This window comes from Balaenoptera musculus, chromosome 8 (genome assembly GCF_009873245.2).
Source record: "Balaenoptera musculus isolate JJ_BM4_2016_0621 chromosome 8, mBalMus1.pri.v3, whole genome shotgun sequence".
Taxonomy (NCBI): Eukaryota; Metazoa; Chordata; class Mammalia; order Artiodactyla; family Balaenopteridae; genus Balaenoptera; species Balaenoptera musculus.
The window spans coordinates 36,801,339-36,820,980 of record NC_045792.1 but is presented as its reverse complement, the minus strand read 5'-3'; the positions used below and the strand labels follow the sequence as shown (position 1 = coordinate 36,820,980).

General features: G+C 36.7%; 1 protein-coding gene across 11 annotated transcripts in view; it reads right to left on the bottom strand.

Annotated features, from left to right (window-relative positions):
• Window positions 1-19,642, bottom strand: part of MTMR2 (myotubularin related protein 2) — a 109,098-nt gene that overhangs the window by 48,444 nt on the left and 41,012 nt on the right. For 2 of the 11 annotated variants that reach the window (XM_036860668.1, XM_036860669.1), the window contains one exon: window positions 15,473-15,609. The exons of the other annotated variants lie outside the window; for them this stretch is intronic. The gene's annotated coding sequence lies outside the window, so the exon portion shown is untranslated. The remainder of the gene's footprint in view (window positions 1-15,472; window positions 15,610-19,642) is intronic. 11 annotated transcript variants of the gene reach the window in all.

The window sequence follows — 19,642 nt, the reverse complement described above, 5'->3', positions numbered from 1 at the left end:
GTGATAATTACAGTATGCCACAAAAGGGCTGCTATAACTTAAATGAGTTAATACACTTAAAGCATTTATATCAGTGTTGACACAAAATATATACTTAATAAGTATTTTCTATTTATAGAAATAATAATAGTAAAATTAATAATAATAGTAAAAATTTAGACTAACAAGACTGCCAGAATCTGGTAAGAATTTCTACTAATTATGAAAACAATTAGATCAAAAGATATGAATAATAACTAACACACAGTATACTGAAAAAACCAAATAAGGCTACACATGTGAAAGATCACATAAAGGGAATCTGCTTTATCCTTTGCCCACTGTCTACCACTTGATTTGGAAATACAAAGATTATGTCACTTCCAAAGCTGGGCACTAGTTCTCTATTGCACAGGTATACCTTCTTATAGTTGCTATAGTGTTGTTCCCCATGATTTCCTCTCTTTCTATATTTCTATACTCAGAAGGAAGCTGCAAACCCCAGAAAATATGTGTGTTGTAGACAGGTGTGGAGAGAAAGGCAGTTCTGGCAGAGGCACAGGTGTATGACGAGGTACAATCTTCATAAGTAAAGCTTTGCAAAGTGAGAAAAGACACAGGGAAACGCATGCAAGTAGTGCATGCTGAGAATCATAGGCTCTCTTACACTCTTGGACTAGAAGGTCAGAGAGCAAGACAATGAAGAGAAGCAAGATAGACAGCTTTGTTTGGAAAATCTGCACCAGATGACAGACTTTTAATAATAGGCACACACTGGAGGTTACACATGAACAACTCACTTTAGAGCTCAAGATACAAAAAGGAACTCAAACAAGTACACAAAGCAGGGCCAAGGGCAATCCAGACCCTTTGTTTACTGGCAAACACTGATTCTGAACCAATCTATCCTTAATGAAACAGAAGAGAAAAAAAAATAGGGCCTAAAAACAAGATTGTTTGACAAGAAAAAGGTAGTATCAGCCTGAAGCTCAAAAAAAGAGCAGTTCTCTGAAAATATTCCTATAAGCATTAGTAGAAACAATGTAAAAACTATGTGGCATACCCAAAAGGAAACCAGCCTATCCCCTGGGAAACAGGAATAGAAAGGAGAGACTGCAACTAAGAGAAGTGGGTAAAATAAGGAATTACTACAAAAAAATTTAAATGTAACAGCAGAAATAAAATCTGTGCTGGAGTTAATAAAGAACTGAATGCATTATTCAGAAGACAGCATTTACGTACAGGGCAAATGTGAAAAATCCTCTAACAATTTGTAGAAAAGAACAGACATAAAAATCATGAGAGAAGATGATAACCAATAAAAGAATTCTATTCCCTAAAGGAAAAAATTAAAACAGCATAGAAGCAACAATCCAATATGTAATTGAAGAACATGCCTTTGAAATGAGTAAAGATTTTCTAAGTTTGCTGATCAAAATAATTTATAATGTTCCACATAAAAATCAGTGAACAGACATATATGGGTGTATCTCAGCAAAAATTTTTGAACTGTAATTAGAAGACAAACTATGAAAATATAGACAAAAATGTTTAGAAAGAGAGAATTTACATACAAAAGCAAAATCAGGCTACCTTCACATTTCTCTGTAAAGCCATATTCTAGAAGACAATAAGAAAATGTTATCAGATTCTTGAAGGAAAATGCTGTGACCTCTCTAATATGGAAGTCATTCTCAGATATGCCAAGTCAACAAAAATGTAACCCACATGTCCTGTGCTTTTGAAAAAAGAAAAAAATTACCCAAGGCAGTAATTAAGGTGAAAAAGGGGAATGAAAATTAAAACTTATATGTAAGAAATTTGTGGTACCCAGTGAAGACAAGTTTTTTATATCCTAACTGCCTTCCAGCCAAAAAAACAAACAAACAAAAGAAAACCCATTTGGTGGCAGTAGCCACCATACTAACCTCTCTGAGTCTTAGTTTCATCATTTATATTATTACGGTAATATTAATATCCACCTTACAGGCTTGTGAATATGAAATGAGATAGCTGCATCATAAAGGGATTTGCAAGATGCTATTAAAATATAAGAAATACTTATTATTCACTTAACAGAAGCATCAACATAAATTTGCACTGTCTCTTCTCACAATGGCTTATTCACATGGTGCTTTATTCCTCTGCTCTAAAATACACAGGGATTAATATTTGAGACAGCATGTCATAAAGGGAACCATATATCTCTCTAACTCTTGACCTACTAACTTCTAGGCTTAGCTACAGAATAGCAAGCATCTTACTATTCTAAAGAAAGCAGCAAGAGAAGTGATGCTAGCTTCATGGTAGCATAAGGCATCCCTCATTTTCATTGTCCTTTAACATCTAAAATTTTGTATCTATCCATGAACAAAAGTGTCCCCATGGGAGCTATGGAATCCAGCACCATATGCCGAGGGACCTAGAAGGAGTCTCCCCCACCACTGCATCATGTAAAAAGCAGACAGAACCTGATACAGGCTGTGGAGCCAGCAGGAGCCTGTGAACTGACTCCAACCCCTCTTAACTGCAGTACCTGGAAAACAATGACTTGAGCAAATACCCACAGATGAGAAAGCCTTTATGGAAGTTCAGGTTTCTAAAGAAGTTCCAGCACTCCAGTTGGAACAACAACAAAAAAATAACAAGTTTGGACCCATTAGAGTAAGAGGAGCTTTGCCAGTATCACCCCTCCCCCCAAGGTGGCACAGCCTGGAGAAAAAGGTTTGGAATTCCTCTGGGGAAAAGGGAAAACAGTGAGTGAGCACACAGCTTTCCCAGTTGTGGGGACACTGCTAAAGAAACCCACCTCTCTCCCACAGCCTCAGAGCATTATTAAAGCAAGAGCTCCGTGACTGGGGGAAGGGAGGAGTTCAGGAAAGAGGTAGGTAAGAATACCAGAGGGCATTAAATGGATGTGGTTCTCTGCATTCTAGACTCCAGGAGGAAGGCCACCATGAGTCACTGGAAAAACTTCATCCAAAGATCCCCTAATCTGACCCACCAGAACTCCCAATGCCCCAAATGCCACATCCAGACCCTCCCCACTCTGCAGCCAGCTCCTTGTTCACATTTCCAAGGGCAACAACAGTGAGAGTAAGCTCAGGTAGACAGGGAGTGTACACAGAAAACAAGCCAGGGTCTATGGGCAAGGGAGAAACCACAATCTTGAGCTGTAGCACCACCCTCTGGAAAATGAAAGGGAGGTTAACCAACAGCCAGCCTGGGTCACAGTAAGATTTAGAGAAGACATACAAGCTTAACAATTCTGCCACCAGAGGGAGCAAGAAGTGTGGAGCTGATGTACCCATACAAGGTCACAGAAGGCCCCAGACCACAAGTAGGATCAACAAAAAGTATCTCTCAGCTAGTAAAGATTGGAGGAAGCAACTTACTTCAAATGCCAAAACAGCAATGTAAAACTACAAGGAACATGAAGAATAAAGGAACTGTGACATTACCAAAAGATCATAATTATCCCCCCAGTAACTGAAGGCAAAGACACAGAGATCTGTGATTTATCCAATAAAGAATTCAAAATAGCCATCTTGAGGAAACTCAATGATCTACAAGAAAATAAAGAGACAATTTAACAAAATCTGGAAAACAATACATGATCAAAATGAGAAATAAACAGAGATAGAAATCATTAAAAGAAATAAACATGAATTCTGGAGCTGAAGAATTCAATGAATGAAATGAAGAATGCAAGAGAAAGCATCAACAGCAGAACAGAAGAGTCAGAAAATAGAATCCATGAGTTAGAGGATAGGAACTTTGAAATAACCCAGTCAGAGGAGAACAAAGAAGAAAGAATGAAAAGGAATAAAGAGGGCCTACATGATCTATGGAACACTATCAAAAGAATCAATAGCAGAATCATTGGAGTTCCAGAAGGAGAAGAGAAAAGAAAGGGGGAATAAAGCTTATTAAAAAAAAATAATGGCTGAAAACTTCCCAAACCTGGGGAGAAGGTTGGACATCCAAGTTCATAAAGCTAATAGATCCCCCACTGTTTCAATTCAAAATTATTTTCTCCAAGACACATTATACTCAAACTGTCAAAAATCAAAGACAAAGAGAAAATCCTAAGAGCAGTAAGATAAAGATTGTAAACTACAAAGGAACCCCCACTAGGCTATCAGCAGATTTCTGAGCAGAAACCTTTCAGGCCAGGAGAGAGTGGAATGAATGATGTATTCAAAGTGCTGAAAGGAAAAAATTGCCAGCTAAGAATACTCTATCCAACAAAGGTATCCTTCAGAAATGAAGACATTCCCAGATGAATAAAAGCTAGATCAGCCATATAAAATCACCACTAGATCTACTTTACAAAAAATGCTGAAAGGAATTCTTCAAGCTGAAATGAAAAAACACTAATAGTAACATGAAAATATACAATTCACTGATAAAGGTAAATATACAGTGAGGTTCAGAAAATTCTAATTCTGTAATAGGATGGTGTGTTAACCACTTAACTTTAAACATTATATAGTTTAAAGGAAAAGACTATTAAAAATAACTAGAGCCAGTATAATTTCTTCATGAATACACAATATAAAAAGAGGTAAATTTTAACACTAAAAACATAAAAAGTTCAAAGCAATCCCTATCAAATTTCCACTGGCATTTTTCAACAGAAATACAAAAAAAAATCCTAAAATTTGTATGAAACCACAAAAGATCTTGAATAGCCAAAGAAATCTTGAGAAAGAACACAGCTGGAGGCATACTTCCTGATTTCAAACTATATTACAAAGCTATAGTAGTCAAACAGTGTGGTATTGGCATAAAAAATACACATAGATCAATGGAACAGAATAGAGAGCACAGAAATAAAACCACTCATCTACAGTCAATTAATTTACAACAAAACTGCCAAGAATATACAATGGGGAAAGGACAGTCTCTTTAACAAATAGTGCTGGGAAAACTGGACAGCCAAATGCAAAAGAGTGAAAATAGACTCCTATCTTACACCATACACAAGAATCAACTCAAAAGGAATTAAAGACTTGAATGTAAGACCTAAAAGCATAAAATCCTAGAAGAAAATATAAAGGATAAGCTCCTTGACATCAGTCTTGGCAATGATATTTTGGATTTGACACCAAAAGCAAAGGCAAAAAAAGCAAAAATAAACAAGTGAGACTATATCGAACTAAAAAGCTTCTGCACAATAAAGGAAACCATCAACAACAAAAAAAGACAACCTACCAAATGGGAGAAAATATTTGCAAATCATATATCTGATAAGGGGTTAATATTGAATATATAGAGAACTGATACAACTCAATAGTGTGTCTGGAAATTTTTATAATAAAATATGGGGGTTGCAGCTCTATTTACAATAGCCAGGACATGGAAGCAACCTAAGTGTCCATCAACAGATGAATGGATAAAGAAGATGTGGCACATATATACAATGGAATATTACTCAGCCATAAAAAGAAACGAAATTGAGTTATTTGTAGTGAGGTGGATGGAGTTAGAGTCTGTCATACAGAGTGAAGTAAGTCAGAAAGAAAAAAAGAAATACTGTATGTTAACACATATATATGGAATCTAAGGGAAAAAAAGGTCATGAAGAACCTAGGGGCAAGACGGGAATAAAGACACAGACCTACTAGAGAATGGACTTGAGGATATGGGGAGGGGGAAGGGTAAGCTGTGACAAAGTGAGAGAGTGGCATGGACATATATACACTACCAAACGTAAAATAGATAGCTAGTGGGAAGCAGCCGCATAGCACAGGGAGATCAGCTCTGTGCTTTGTGATCACCTAGAGGAGTGGGATAGGGAGGGTGGGAGGGAGGGAGATGCAAGAGGGAAGACATATGGGAACATATGTATATGTATAACTGATTCACTTTGTTATAAAGCAGAAACTAACACACCATTGTAAAGCAATTATACTCCAATAAAGATGTTTAAAAAACAACCAAAAAAAAGATGTGGCACATATATACAATGGAATATTACTCAGCCATAAAAAGAAACGAAATTGAGTTATTTGTAATGAGGTGGATGGAGTTAGAGTCTGTCATACAGAGTGAAGTAAGTCAGAAAGAGAAAAACAAATACAGTATGCTAACACATATATATGGAATCTAAGAAAAAAAAAAGGTCATGAAGAACCTAGTGGCAAGACGGGAATAAAGACACAGACCTACTAGAGAATGGACTTGAGGATACGGGGAGGGGGAAGGGTAAGCTGTGACAAAGTGAGAGAGTGGCATGGACATATAAACGCTACCAAACGTAAAATAGATAGCTAGTGGGAAACAGGCACATAGCACAGGGAGATCAGCTCGGTGCTTTGTGACCACCTGGAGGGGTGGGATAGGGAGGGTGGGAGGGAGGGAGACGCAAGAGGGAAGAGATATGGGAACATATGTATATGTATACCTGATTCACTTTGTTATAAAGCAGAAACTAACACACCATTGTAAAGCAATTATACTCCAATAAAGATGTTAAAAAAAATAAATAAAATAAAATTAAATAAAATAAAATATGGGGGGAGTGGGGAGAGTAAGGATTTTAAACTTGACCAGTCATGTTAAGGAAAACCACTGCAGGTCTCTGATAGAGGTAAATGGCATGGTCATAAAGGTGCACAAAACTGTATATGATAAAGATGAAAGGATAATAATCTAGGACAGAAATATCAGAATCCTGGATTAGTCTGTGGTAGGAGAAATAAAGATGCATATGAAATAGCTTGTTGGAAGAAGTGATCAAATTTGACCCTAGGTTTACAAAAAAAATACAAGCAATTATTGAGTAATACAGGATGCTTTTTACTTGAAGAGAACTGCATTTCAGGTATTTCAGTAATGAAAAAAGAAATGCAGATTAAACAAAGAAAGGAGTTAAGGTCAAAACAAGAGGTCAACTCAAAAACACCAGGGTCCTACCTTCCTAAAATGAGAGTAGAGAAACGAAGACAGCAAAGCCAGACTGATTCATTAGGTTTGTCAGCATTCACATGGAACTGTCTTCAGCAGAGAAAAAGTTATATAACCCTCAGATATGAGAGGAAGAGAGAAATTCCCCCCAGAAGAAACCCCCTGGAATACATAAAACACTTCCTCATACTGGACCAAAGTCATGTTACTAAGTGGCTATCCATTCTGTTTCCTATCAGATGTATTAGATGCTGGCCTGCTTCAAGAGCTCTGGCTATATCAATAGATAAGATTATATAAAATCTGCTCTTTACTAGCACTTAATACAATATTTAATCCTTTTCTTAACTATCAAGACAAGTGTATTGATCACATTAAAATCTTACTGGTGGAAAAAAACACACAGGTTGAAATGTATAATTTTTTATTCCTAAAACATAATTCAGTTTTGCTCTCTCCCAACCATGTTTTTTTCCCCCCATTTTCTTCCATGCCCTCTTTATCAAACTATTTTCAAAGTGCTCAGTAACTTTCCATGCGACTCTAACCTACCTCCCTTTCTCTCCTTCTCTCTGATCAGGAAATTACTATAAAGGAAATTCAGAAACCTTGTCTATAATGATGATCTGGAAGTTGGCAAGTTTATGGGTCAGTTTTCACATGGAATGTCAGATGACAGAAAGATAGGAAAGAATTTTTCTGAAATCTGCAAAACACTAAATTATAATCACCTGAAAGGGAAAAATGAGTCTGTAGAAGTTATACACTATCTCTCACAGCTTCTTTATGTACTAGAACTGTGAAGAAAAAAATAATGAACTTACTCTTCATTGGATAATTCTATTAAAGAAAATTATTTTACATCAATTTCACTTTATTCTATTTCTATACTTCACTGACAAACCACAAAGTACGCAAATGAATCATACAAACCAAAATCTGAAGAGGACAGACTGGTGTCTGGGATGGACCTTACTGGTTACATATTTGAAAGCACATCCAAATTCAAGCACAAGGAAGCCCGTTCTTTGTATAACACTGCCAAGGACACTGGTTTTCAGCTGAAACCACAATTAGTAAGATATGGATAATATTACATCACCATCAATGATTGAACAACAACAAAAAAAGGGCGAGTATCTACAGAGGAACAGTCTGGAAAGCATCACTTCATGCCATGGGTTGAACTGTGCCCCTCAATAAACATAGGTTGAGGTACTAACTGACAGCACCTTGGAACATGACCTTATTTGGAAACAGGGTCACTGCAGATGTAATTAGTTAAATGAGGATATACTGGATAGGGTGGACCCCTAATCCAATATGACTGTCGTCTATATAAGAAGACATCCCTAGAAGACACAGAGATACCGGGATAATGCCATGTGAAGATGGAGGCAGAGATTGGAGTGATGGATCTACAAGCCAAGGAACACCAAGGATCGTTGGTCCTCCCCAGCAGCTAGAAAAGAGGTATCGAACAGATTCTTCCTCTGAACCCTCAGAAGTAACCAACCCTCTCAACATCTTGATTTTAGATTATGAGAAAGAAAGAAAAATCACTGTTTTTCTATCCTCTACTCTCAACACTTCTGACACCAGATGTGTGGTTTTTTCCACACCAAGTAATTCTCCAGTTCTCAGCGGATACCAACGGGGTGTCCTATAACTCAGTTACTACACTATCACCCGTAGTTAGTGCAGACTTCACATTGTAAGGGCTTAGTCCCACAAGACTGCCCCCTACTTCAAGCACCAATCTCAAGTCCCAGGTTGCCAATTGTACTTCTGACCAATCGTTCATAAATCAGGGGTTCCCACAACCCCTCCTTGGGTTCAATAATTTGCTAAAATGGTTCACAAAACTCAGGGAAACACCTTACTTACATTCGCCAGTTTATTATGAAGGACAGAACTCAGAAACAACCAGATGGAAGACCTACATAGGGCAAGGAATGGGGTATGAGGCTGTGTGGAATTTCCATGCCCTATCTGGGCATATTACTCTCCCAGAACCTCAAAAGTGTTCACTTATCACTTAGAAAATGACAAAAGTTTTAGGAGCTCTGACCAAGATTTAAGGATGAAGACCAATATATATATATATATTTCTTATTACATACTCCAGAACTGTGAGAGAATAAATTTTTGTTGTTTTAAGCCACCCAGTTTGTGTATTCTGTTACAGCAGCCCTAGGAATGAACACACCTAATATCAAAAAAAATTTTCAAGTTTAAATCTTAAAATGCAAGGTGTTCATAACTGCCAAAACTTGGAAGCAACAGAAAAGTCCTTCAGTGAGTGAATGGATAAACAAACTGTGGTACATCAATACAAAGGAGTATTATTATTTAGTGATAAGAAGAAATGAGCTATCAAGCCACAAAAAGATATGGAGGAATCTCAAAGGCATACTGCTAAGTAAAAGAAGCCAATCCGGCTATGTATTAGATGATTCCAACTATATGACATTCTGGAAAAGCAAAACTATGGAGACAGTAAAAAGATCAGTGGTAGTCAGGGGTTCAGGGAGAAGGGGGAGGGACAAATAGGTGGAGTAAAGAGTGCTTTTAGGGTAGTGAAACTACTTTGTATGATACAGTAATGGTGGAAACATGTCATTATACATTTGTCAAAACCCATAGAATGTACCACACAAAGACTGAACCCTAATGTAAACTATGGATTTTAATTAGTATTATTATGTGTCAGTATTGGTTCATCAATTATAACAAATGCACCACACTAATATGTAAATAGGAGAAACTGTGGAGGCTGAGGAGGGGAATAACATAGGGCTGCAACTTTTTTTAAAAAAATAACTTAGAACATTAAAATAACCACAAAAACAACTACCATTGGGACTTCCCTGGTGGCACAGTGGTTAAGAATCTGCCTGCCAATGCAGGGGACACGGGTTTGAGCCCTGGTCCGGGAAGTTCCCACAGGCCGCAGAGCAACTAAGCCTGCGCGCCACAACTACTGAGCCTGCGCTCTAGAGCCCACGAGCCACAACTACTGAGCCCACGTGCCACAACTACTGAAGCCCGTGCACCTAGAGCCCGTGCTCCGCAACAAGAGAAGCCACCATAATGAGAAGCCCGCACACCGCAACTAGAGAAAGCCCGCGCGCAGCAACGAAGACCCAAAGCAGCCAAAAATAAATAAATTTTAAAAATTAAAAAAAAAACAACACAAACTACCATCTATGACCAATATCATTTCATAAAAGAAAGGAGACTTTTACTTATTTTTTATTTATGGCTGTGTTGGGTCCTCGCCTCTGCGCAAGGGCCCTCCCCACCTGCGGCAAGTGGGGACCACTCCTCACCGTGGCGCGCGGGCCCCCCACGGCCGCGGCCTCCCCCGTTGCGGAGCACAAGCTCCAGATGCGCAGGCTCAGTAGTTGTGGCTCACGGGCCTAGTCGCTCCGCGGCACGCGGGATCCTCCCAGACGAGGGCTCGAACCCGTGTCCCCTGCATCGGCAGGCAGACTCCCAACCACTGCGCCACCAGGGAAGCCCCCAAGAAAGGAGACTTTTAAAACCAAGAAGTTAGAATGATATAATCCTGTGATAAAGAACACTTCTTCCCAGTAAAGGATGGCTTATATCAATTTCTGCCAAAAACAAAACAGAAGTAGATAGATAAAATATTATCTCATTACTTTCATTTTACCTCATACACAGAAGATATCATCATGACCTGACCTGGTTAATGCACTGCTTTTAGAAGATCATTATTCATTTACTACTCATAATACCCTGAAAGAGAAGTAGTGTTTTTATTCCCATTTCTAAATGGGGTAATTGACCCTTATAGAAGTTAAGCAACTTTTCCAAGGTGACATATACCTCACAACAGCAGCTGAACTTGAACAGATATATGACTGAACTAAGACTATGACCATGACATAATAGCATCCTACTGTAACTGTATAGCAAGCAAGTGATATGATGGATCAGAGGCTGAGAAAGAGATCACAACCAGAGGTAAAGATATGGGAGTCATCCATAAAGTGACGATAGCTGAAGTTATGAGAAAGAAAGAGCATAAGGAAGACAGGAGTAGGGAGTTTGGGGGTGAGCAAGGGATGAAGGACATATTAGGGTCACCTTGTTTAGCTGAGGAGAGAGGAACAGCAAGTACACAAAGGAGGGGCAGTCTGATAGAAAAGAAGTGAAGCCATAAATTGTCACCAGGTTTGAAACCTGGAGTCATCATCTTTGACTCCTCTCTCCCCCAATCTTCAATACTCAGGCAGCTTAAACACATTACGTCCACATAAATATTTTTTCAAACCTGTCCTTTACTGTGCATTGTCATTACCCTAGTGCATGCCCTTTATCAATTTTTACTTGGAATTGTACAAACAGCCTCCAAACGTATCTCCTTGTTTTCATTCCACCTGCCTCTAATTAATACCACCTGTTCATGTATCCGCGGCTTCTTCTAGCCCTCCCCCAACAATTCCCAGCAAATGGAAACTTAAACACACTCTTCTCTCCTGAATTTTTTAACCTATCTTGAACATATTTTCATATCCACAAATGAAGATCCATTTCTTCTTTCCAAATACTACATAGTATTCAATTGTAAACACATAATTTATTTAACCATCCCCCTAACCAAAAAACATTTCTATTGTTTCCAGACTTTTGTCATTACAAATGTGAGAATCAGCTTGTCAAGTCTTAACCATATTATTTACAGAATAAGCAAGAATTAAAATCTGAACAATATTGAGCCTTTCTATCAAAAAACAAGGTATGGGAGCTTCCCTGGTGGCGCAGTGGTTGAGAATCTGCCTGCCAATGCAGGGGACACGGGTTCGAGCCCTGGTCTGGGAAGATCCCACATGCCGCGGAGCAACTGGGCCCGTGAGCCACAACTACTGAGCCTGAGCGTCTGGAGCCTCTGCTCCACAACAAGAGAGGCCGCGATAGTGAGAGGCCCGCGCACCGCGATGAAGAGTGGCCCCCACTCGCCGCAACTGGAGAAAGCCCTCGCACAGAAACGAAGACCCAACACGCCAAAAATAAAAATAATAAATAAATAATAAATTAAAAAATTTAAAAAAAAAAACAAGGTATGACTTTCCATTTATTTAAGTATTCTTTTATATTACTCAGCAGAGTTTTAAAGTTTCTTCATATAGTTTCTTCCTGTATCTTAAGTTTATTCCTGGATATTTTATATTTTTAATTGTTATTATAAATAGGACCTTTCCCTTCCTGATATTTATAAGTATTTTTATCATAGAAAGCTGTTGATCCTTACATATCAATTTTGGCTTTTAGTATGCCTTGTAATGTTTTGCTGAAAGTTGGACATGATGCACCAGGTAAAAAGAGCTGAGATAAACAGGCCCCTAATGATGTTGTAGTGAGGTGAGGAGGTGGGAGGGGAAATGTTCTATAGTCCTATGACTGAATCCCATAGTCCTCTGTCTTTCAATGAGCTTGTGCCCTGGCAGTGTGATGTTTACAAATGCTTCTTTGTCCCCCCGGCCCCTCCCACCCCCAGATACGACAGGTTGGCTAGAGGGTGCTGAAGTCTGTATTTCTCTTCTCCCATGGGGAAGGTTAGAGGAGGCTGGAATTGGGTATTTCCCTTCCCCCAGGTCAGTTAGGCTCTCACAAAGCCCGTAGGCTGGGCTAGTAAAATAGTTTCTTTTGAGGGCAGGCCTTGTTAAGAAGAACAGAATGTTCTCGACATTTTCAAAATAGCTGCTTTTCCCCTCCCTCTGCCAGAAGCAAAAGAGATTTTTCTCAGTCTTCACTGTGAGAACCTGGTAGGGCTCCTATAGGTAAAACTCACAAAGCTATGAAGGCCCCCCTAAGACTGGGACCCCCTTGAGCATTTAACTCTCAGACTTGTCCACGCTGACCCGCCAGCAATTCGTCAATTACAGTTTAAGTTGTCCTGCCCCTTACTAGTTCCAGAGACAGTTTCTGCTGACGGGTTTCTGCTCTGCCTGTCTCTCCAATTTGGGAGACAGCCATTTGTCCTGTGATCTCAATTCTCTGATGGATCTAAGAAGAGTTGAATTTCAACTTTTTGGCTTTTTACTTGTTAGGACAGATGGCTTCCAAGCTTCTTTTTGTAACCAGTCACCTGATTAGTCTTTTGTTTCTAAAAATTTTCATTTGATTTTCTTAACTTCCAGGTAAAAAGAATGCTCCTTTTCAGTAATATGCCTCCCATGTACAGTCGTCCCTTGGTATCCACAAGGGATTGGTTCCAGGACCCCCGCTGGATACCAAAATCTGAGGATTCTCAAGGCCCTTTTATAAAATGGTGTAGTATTTGCATATAACTTACGCACATTCTCCCACATACTTTAAATCAATTCTAGATTACTGAAAAAGACTAATAAAATGTAAGTACTATGTAAATAGTTGCTGGTGAGTGGCAAATTCAAGTTCTGTTTTTTGGAAATTCTGGAAGTTTTTTCCCTGAATATTTTCAATCCGCAGTTAGTTGAATCTGCTGATAAGGAACCTGTGGATTCAAGGGGCAGACTATATTTCTCTAATCTAATTGCATCAGACAGTACTTACAAAGAATGCTAAGTAACACAGGCATGATAGTAGGTACCTTGTCTTGTTCTTTAATGGAACTACTTCTAATGTTTTAATATTAGGCACAGTGCTTAATAAGTATTTACCTATTCCCTTCTAATTAAAAGTTCTAAAAACCTGAAACAGGTTAAATTTGGTCAAATACTCTTTATTAAATGCCTTTTCTGCATATATAAAGATAATTATGTGGAACCCTCTCTGTCTTGTAAAAGAAGTTATATCAGCAGCACTTTTACTATGCTTAGCTTTGAAGTGTGAAACATTCTCTACTCCAGAATCAGGATCATTTTAATAAGTGTTCCACCTAATTAAATACACTTCAGGCACAAACACTTTTCCTTATCTCCTTACTATCAACTGAATACAGTCACTATTATTCCTGTTGCATCATGACTACGTTAAATATACTTTTATGTTTGTCAGTTTTTCCATACATTCTAATTTTTTAATAATCTCTATATATGTTTCTATTATAATTATTTGGCTCTTTTTACTAAAACTCTTAACACAGAGCTTTTATTCTTTTAACCCTTAAAGGGGTTAATAATATCTGCAATATAATCTGCAAATCACATCAAAATAATTACAAACCCAATAAACATGCTATACAACAGTATAGCATCTAAGACCCTACTTACTATAGCTTAGCCAACTGCTGACATCATGAACTTGTGGTGAGTAGAGTTGAAGAGCTTTTACTGATACCCAATCTTATAACTGTAAAAGTTCTACGTAAAACTTTTAAGGAAGATGTTTTGTGTACCAAATACTAAGAGTAATGGTGAGAGTAGTAGAGGCACTGGTGATTTTTATTTTTTCCTTAATCCTATTTCTATTTCCCACAAATTAGTACACTGTATTACTTTTATAATAAAAAAAAACTCTCAAGGTTATTATAAAAGATACAAAATTTTACAAATATGAGTCAGGTAATTTTGGAGAGAAAAGTTTCAGTAAAATGGAAATCATGAGGGTGTGGTCTGAAGTCATTTCTCTATTAAGCATGGAAATGAGACAACTGTGAATATTTTCAAGTGTGATGAAGGCAGTGAATTAGTGACTGTCTCTCTTCCAAATTTTCCTCATATAACTTCAAAGTTTTTTCAACATTGTTCTCTCTCTGATTTTTATCTAAATATCTCCCATCAGAAAAAAAAAGATCATAATGAGCTAGAAGGGTCAGAAATGGGACTGAGTCTATGATAAATGGGCTGACCATGATTTGTTTCACTGAAGAGCAGAAGTACATTCCAGATGCATGAGTGAGTGATCATGAATGGAAGTGAGAATGAGCACATATTGTGTAAGGGACTAAAAGAAGAATCCCTATCTATCGGGGTGGGATTACACTTGGGGACAGTTGGAGATACAGTGTGATAGTTGTGATGGGATCAATCACAAAGAACCCTGAACGCAAGGCTTAGAAGTCTGCACTCACTACTGTAAGAAACGGGGATCCCCTTGAAGAATTTTTAAACAGGGTATCACATATGAAAGTGATGTCAGAGGAAGATTAGCCTTATGGTAATGCATTAGCTGCATCAGACAAAGACAAGCCTATCAGACGTAAGAACTAGGGGACTGTTAACAATGGAAAGTAAAGGGGAAATGAGTATTTTTCAAAATATATGACATTCTGTTAAAAGAGAAAGTAACTTCGTATTTCTCATTCTCTGCAACTGATTTAGTCAAAACATTTTTCCTGGGTACCTTCCCACATTCCAAATATGGAGCTCTAAGGATACAAGACAGGACAACAGATATATCTTATCTGTATATATCTTATAGTATATTCTCTTTTTTTTTCCAGAAAGTTTATTTTTCTTTAAATTCTTGTTTTTGTAAATGCCCTCCAAGTTTTTTCTTTAAGTATGTTTAAATGTAGTAGTACTTTATTTACTTATAATGTAAACTGCTTTAGAATGTTCTGCCCTTTCTGCTCCCAAGGTATACCTTTGTCATAGTACCTATCATATAATATCATGGATTTGCTTACCTCCTTTTCCACTACATGAGTCTAAGCTTCATGCTGGCAGAGGCCATGTCTTACTGGATACTTTCTCCCCGGAACACTCAGGAAATTTCAAGAGAGTGCAGTGAGTTAGTGAATAAATGCACAGATTTTATCGGGAACTATGAATAAAACACAGAATTTCCTTCTTTAGTTTCCCAGATGTAGCTGACAGGTGGTTTCAAGTTTCAGTCAATGAGGAGTGCTCCTCAAACTTTTCCACCAATTAAATACAGCAAATGAGAGGACAAATATTCCCAATGTCCCAAGGAGCTTTAGTTTGCAACTGGCCACAAGTGTGAAATAGCTTTTAAGTCACATTGATTCAGGCACTATTCTATGCACTAGGGAAATAACCAAGGCTCCTGCCTTTGTAGAGCTTAATTTGAGAGAGGTCAGATGAACAGTAATCAAATAAACAGGAAAAGGTCTTTACCCTTCTAGCACAATAAAACTTTGTTTTTATTTTTTATAAATGAAACTTTTAAAATTTGTTTTTTTATATCTTTTCTTTTAATCTTTTCTTTTATGGTTAATATTTTTGGGTATTATTTTAAAATTCCCTCCTGACAGAAGTCATAAAGATACTGTATTTTCTTTTAAAATTTTAAAATTTTGATTTTCAAGTTTAAGTGCTTAGTTTAACGAATTCAATTTTTGTGTATGTGTGAATTAGGAACCCAACTTTTTTTCCCCCAATATGGCGAACCTAGTGCTGATTACCAAATAGTTCATTCTTCCCCCTTCTCCGAGATGAATACAGAGTTCATATAAATATCAGTCTGTTCTTGAACTTTGCCATGTCTCATTCATCTATTTCTGTTCTAATTACTTTAGCTTTATATTTGACTAAATGAATCCCCCCTCTTCATTTTTCTTCGTAAGTAATCTTGACCTTTTTACCTTTTCATATAAATTTTAGGATCAGCTTGCCAAGTTCTTCAGGATAAACTTGAATCTGGTTTGCAATGATATAGAGTTAACAGACATACTGAAAATATTTGACATTCCCAGGCTTTTGTGTCTACTTACATATTTGAGATAGTTTTAGGCTCTTTAATAAAGTTTTATAACTTTCTCCATGAGGTTGTTACATATCTTTTATTAGACTTTGTAATTTTGTTGCTCTTGTGACTAGAATATCTTTTAAATCACACTGTCTAAACATTTTTGCTAAGGTACAGAAGCATGATTTTTTTTAAATTATCTTGTATCCAGCACCAGTGCTGGTAGTGTACATATAGATTTTTCTTAAGTCTTCTGTATATACAATCATTTATAAATAATAAAAGTTTTGTTTCTTCCTTTCATTTCTTATATTATTTATTCTTTTCCTATTTTACTGGCTAGGACTTCTAGCATAATGTTGAATAAAAGTGGTGATAGAAATCATCATCATGTTTCTAAGTTTAAAGGAAATGCTTCTAACATCTTCCCATTAAGTATGAGGCTTATTGTGGAGTTTTGGTGGGTATCCTTTATTTCACTAAGATGTTCTTTTCAATTCCTAGGCTCTCAAGAGTTGATGTTGGTATGCGGGGTGGTGGTATTAATCATAATAAGTGCTAACTTCAATCAGTTTTTGCTCTGGCTATTGAAATAATTATGTATAATAGACACTGTTCTCTGTTTACCTAACATCTGCTCTATGAGCCTTAACTCATTCCAACTAGATTTGCATACTTACAGAATATGTCAATATTACGTTCATGTACACACTCTAGATAAGAAATAATCCTATTATCTCTGACCTCTGGTTCATAAAGAAATATGAACAATATAACACAAATTTTGAAAGGATAATCACACTTGCTTGATTTAAGCCCATTAAATATTTCAAGGGCAGATGGTTAAGAACAAAACCCAAAATATTGTAACTTTTATCTCATATATATTTATGTATATATAAACTATATAAATACATATATATATATATATATATATATATATTCTGAGATAAAATAGGCCTTCTAAAATAGAGATAAAAAACACAGAATACAATTTCATTTTAATATTTGATTTTGAATTGTAGACAAACATCAGTATAAGCGCCATATCACAGGCATCAACAAAGGAAAGGGGATACTGCGTAGCCTGACTTTTAACTTATCTTTTAATCACCACCATTTAAGGAACATACTTTGCTTAAAGCCCAATGCTATACTAATTACTATTTATACTATTAAATAGTATAAATACTATACTAATTAAAATTTATACTATTTATAAATAGAGTTGTGCATTTGAATTTTAAAATCCTGTATTTCATGGGATTTTAGTCTTCAGTGAGCAAATAAGTCAACCAAACACAAGTTCCCTAGGTTCTTAATTCCACTGTCAAACTTTAAAAATATGTTCTTATTAAAGAAAGTCTGATTTTAAAAATTGCAAATTTATTTTAAAATAATTTATTAAAAATTCTATACGAAAGGATTTTAAGTTTTTTAAATGAAATTAAATAGGCTGCACTACCAAGTGAAGAATAAATGAAGCAAAGAGAAAACACTAATGTCACTGAGGATTCAATTTATCAAGCCTAAGTTTGTGCTCAACTTTTTAGAAATACATCTACTGGATTAAATCTGTATATGACTTTTTCCACAACAAACAAGGCTCACAGGGTGAAAAAGTACCACAAATAGAATTCCACCTGAGTAAATACAAGTTCAAGATATCTAGAATAGTCCACTACCCCCAGTGATTTTCCATTCTGCTTTACTGATGTAGGAGCAAAGAATCTTGCTTGACTAAGAAATTCATAACAGAAACTTTCACAGCTGTTACTACACTACAACACTATCCTTTCAGGAAAGTGTCACTTCATGGTGCCTACAGCAGAAAACCTATACAATTCAATTTAATATATTTAATGAAGAAGGATTAGCTTTTCAATGCATTGTGTTCTTTACACTTCTATTTAAAAGTTGTTACTAACAGAGCTTCTAAAATGTTGAGGCTCAGGGCAGAGATAAACAGTGAGGCTATGTGGAGAACTCAAAGCCTAGAGGTTAACCAACTTCAAATCATCTGTGAAATGATGTTCAAACTACCATACCAAGCCCCTCATCTCATAAATAGAGCCAAACCATGGTCAAAGAACAACATAGCTGTCTGCAGTTAGTTGCACCTATAATTTACTAGAACACTACCATTTTATAGCCACTAAAGGTATACATAATAAAAGCAAAATATCATCAACTAACAAAATTGAAAAGGGGGAGAGATCAGATATTATTAGAAAAACCATCTTTTATGATTAATTAGAAAAGCAATTCTCACTTATTAAGGAATATTGAAAACTGCTATTTCTACCTCAAAAATGTGTTAAAGTTATTCCTTTTAATTAAGAAAATCGCACTTCACATTTGAAAAAACTTAGCAACAAAATCCTGGGAGAATAGTCTCTCTGGATAATGTGCTGTACAGGAATATGACCAATCTGAGACCAAACATCAATAAAAGGGCAACACCTAGCTGTGTGCCTTTAAGCACATGATTTAATTCAGCTCTTCTGAATATCAGGTTGCTCCCTGTCAAACGGGGTAGTGATATCTGTCTCACAGAATTGTTGTGAAAGTTAAATGAGATAAGTATGTATAAATATTTATCCAGGTAGCACACTACATTTTTTTCAATTCTTAGAAGTATGTTCTTCCTCCACCCTACACATACATTTGAAATCAGGCTGCGTTTTTTAAATGATATTAAATGTTACTCATTCATTTCCCTTCCACAACTGAAAAAAAGACTGTGATTCAGGTAAAGATTGTATCTAATAATCAAGGATATCTTTTAAAATGAGGAAACAGGAAAACAGTCAGCCTAAACATATTAGTTTCCGTTTCTCTCTGTCCTTTCAGGCACTCTACCGTGGAAAGTATGGTTAACCTTTGGTTGCCCAAAACCATCTTCTCCTTAATTTAACATTTAACAATTGTCTCTTCATTTGTCTATTAAAAATTATCTGAGGGCCCCAAGAAGTTGTGAAAGATGCTGAATTGACAAGGCACTAATGGGGACAATTCCTTAAGTCATGGACCTGATGTATAAATTTAACAGATTCCCTTAGTATCCTAGTGCTAAGAGAGTCAGTAATTCAGGACATTTTTGTGTCTAATGTAAAACCTGAAGAGACAACAACATAAAATAAGACTA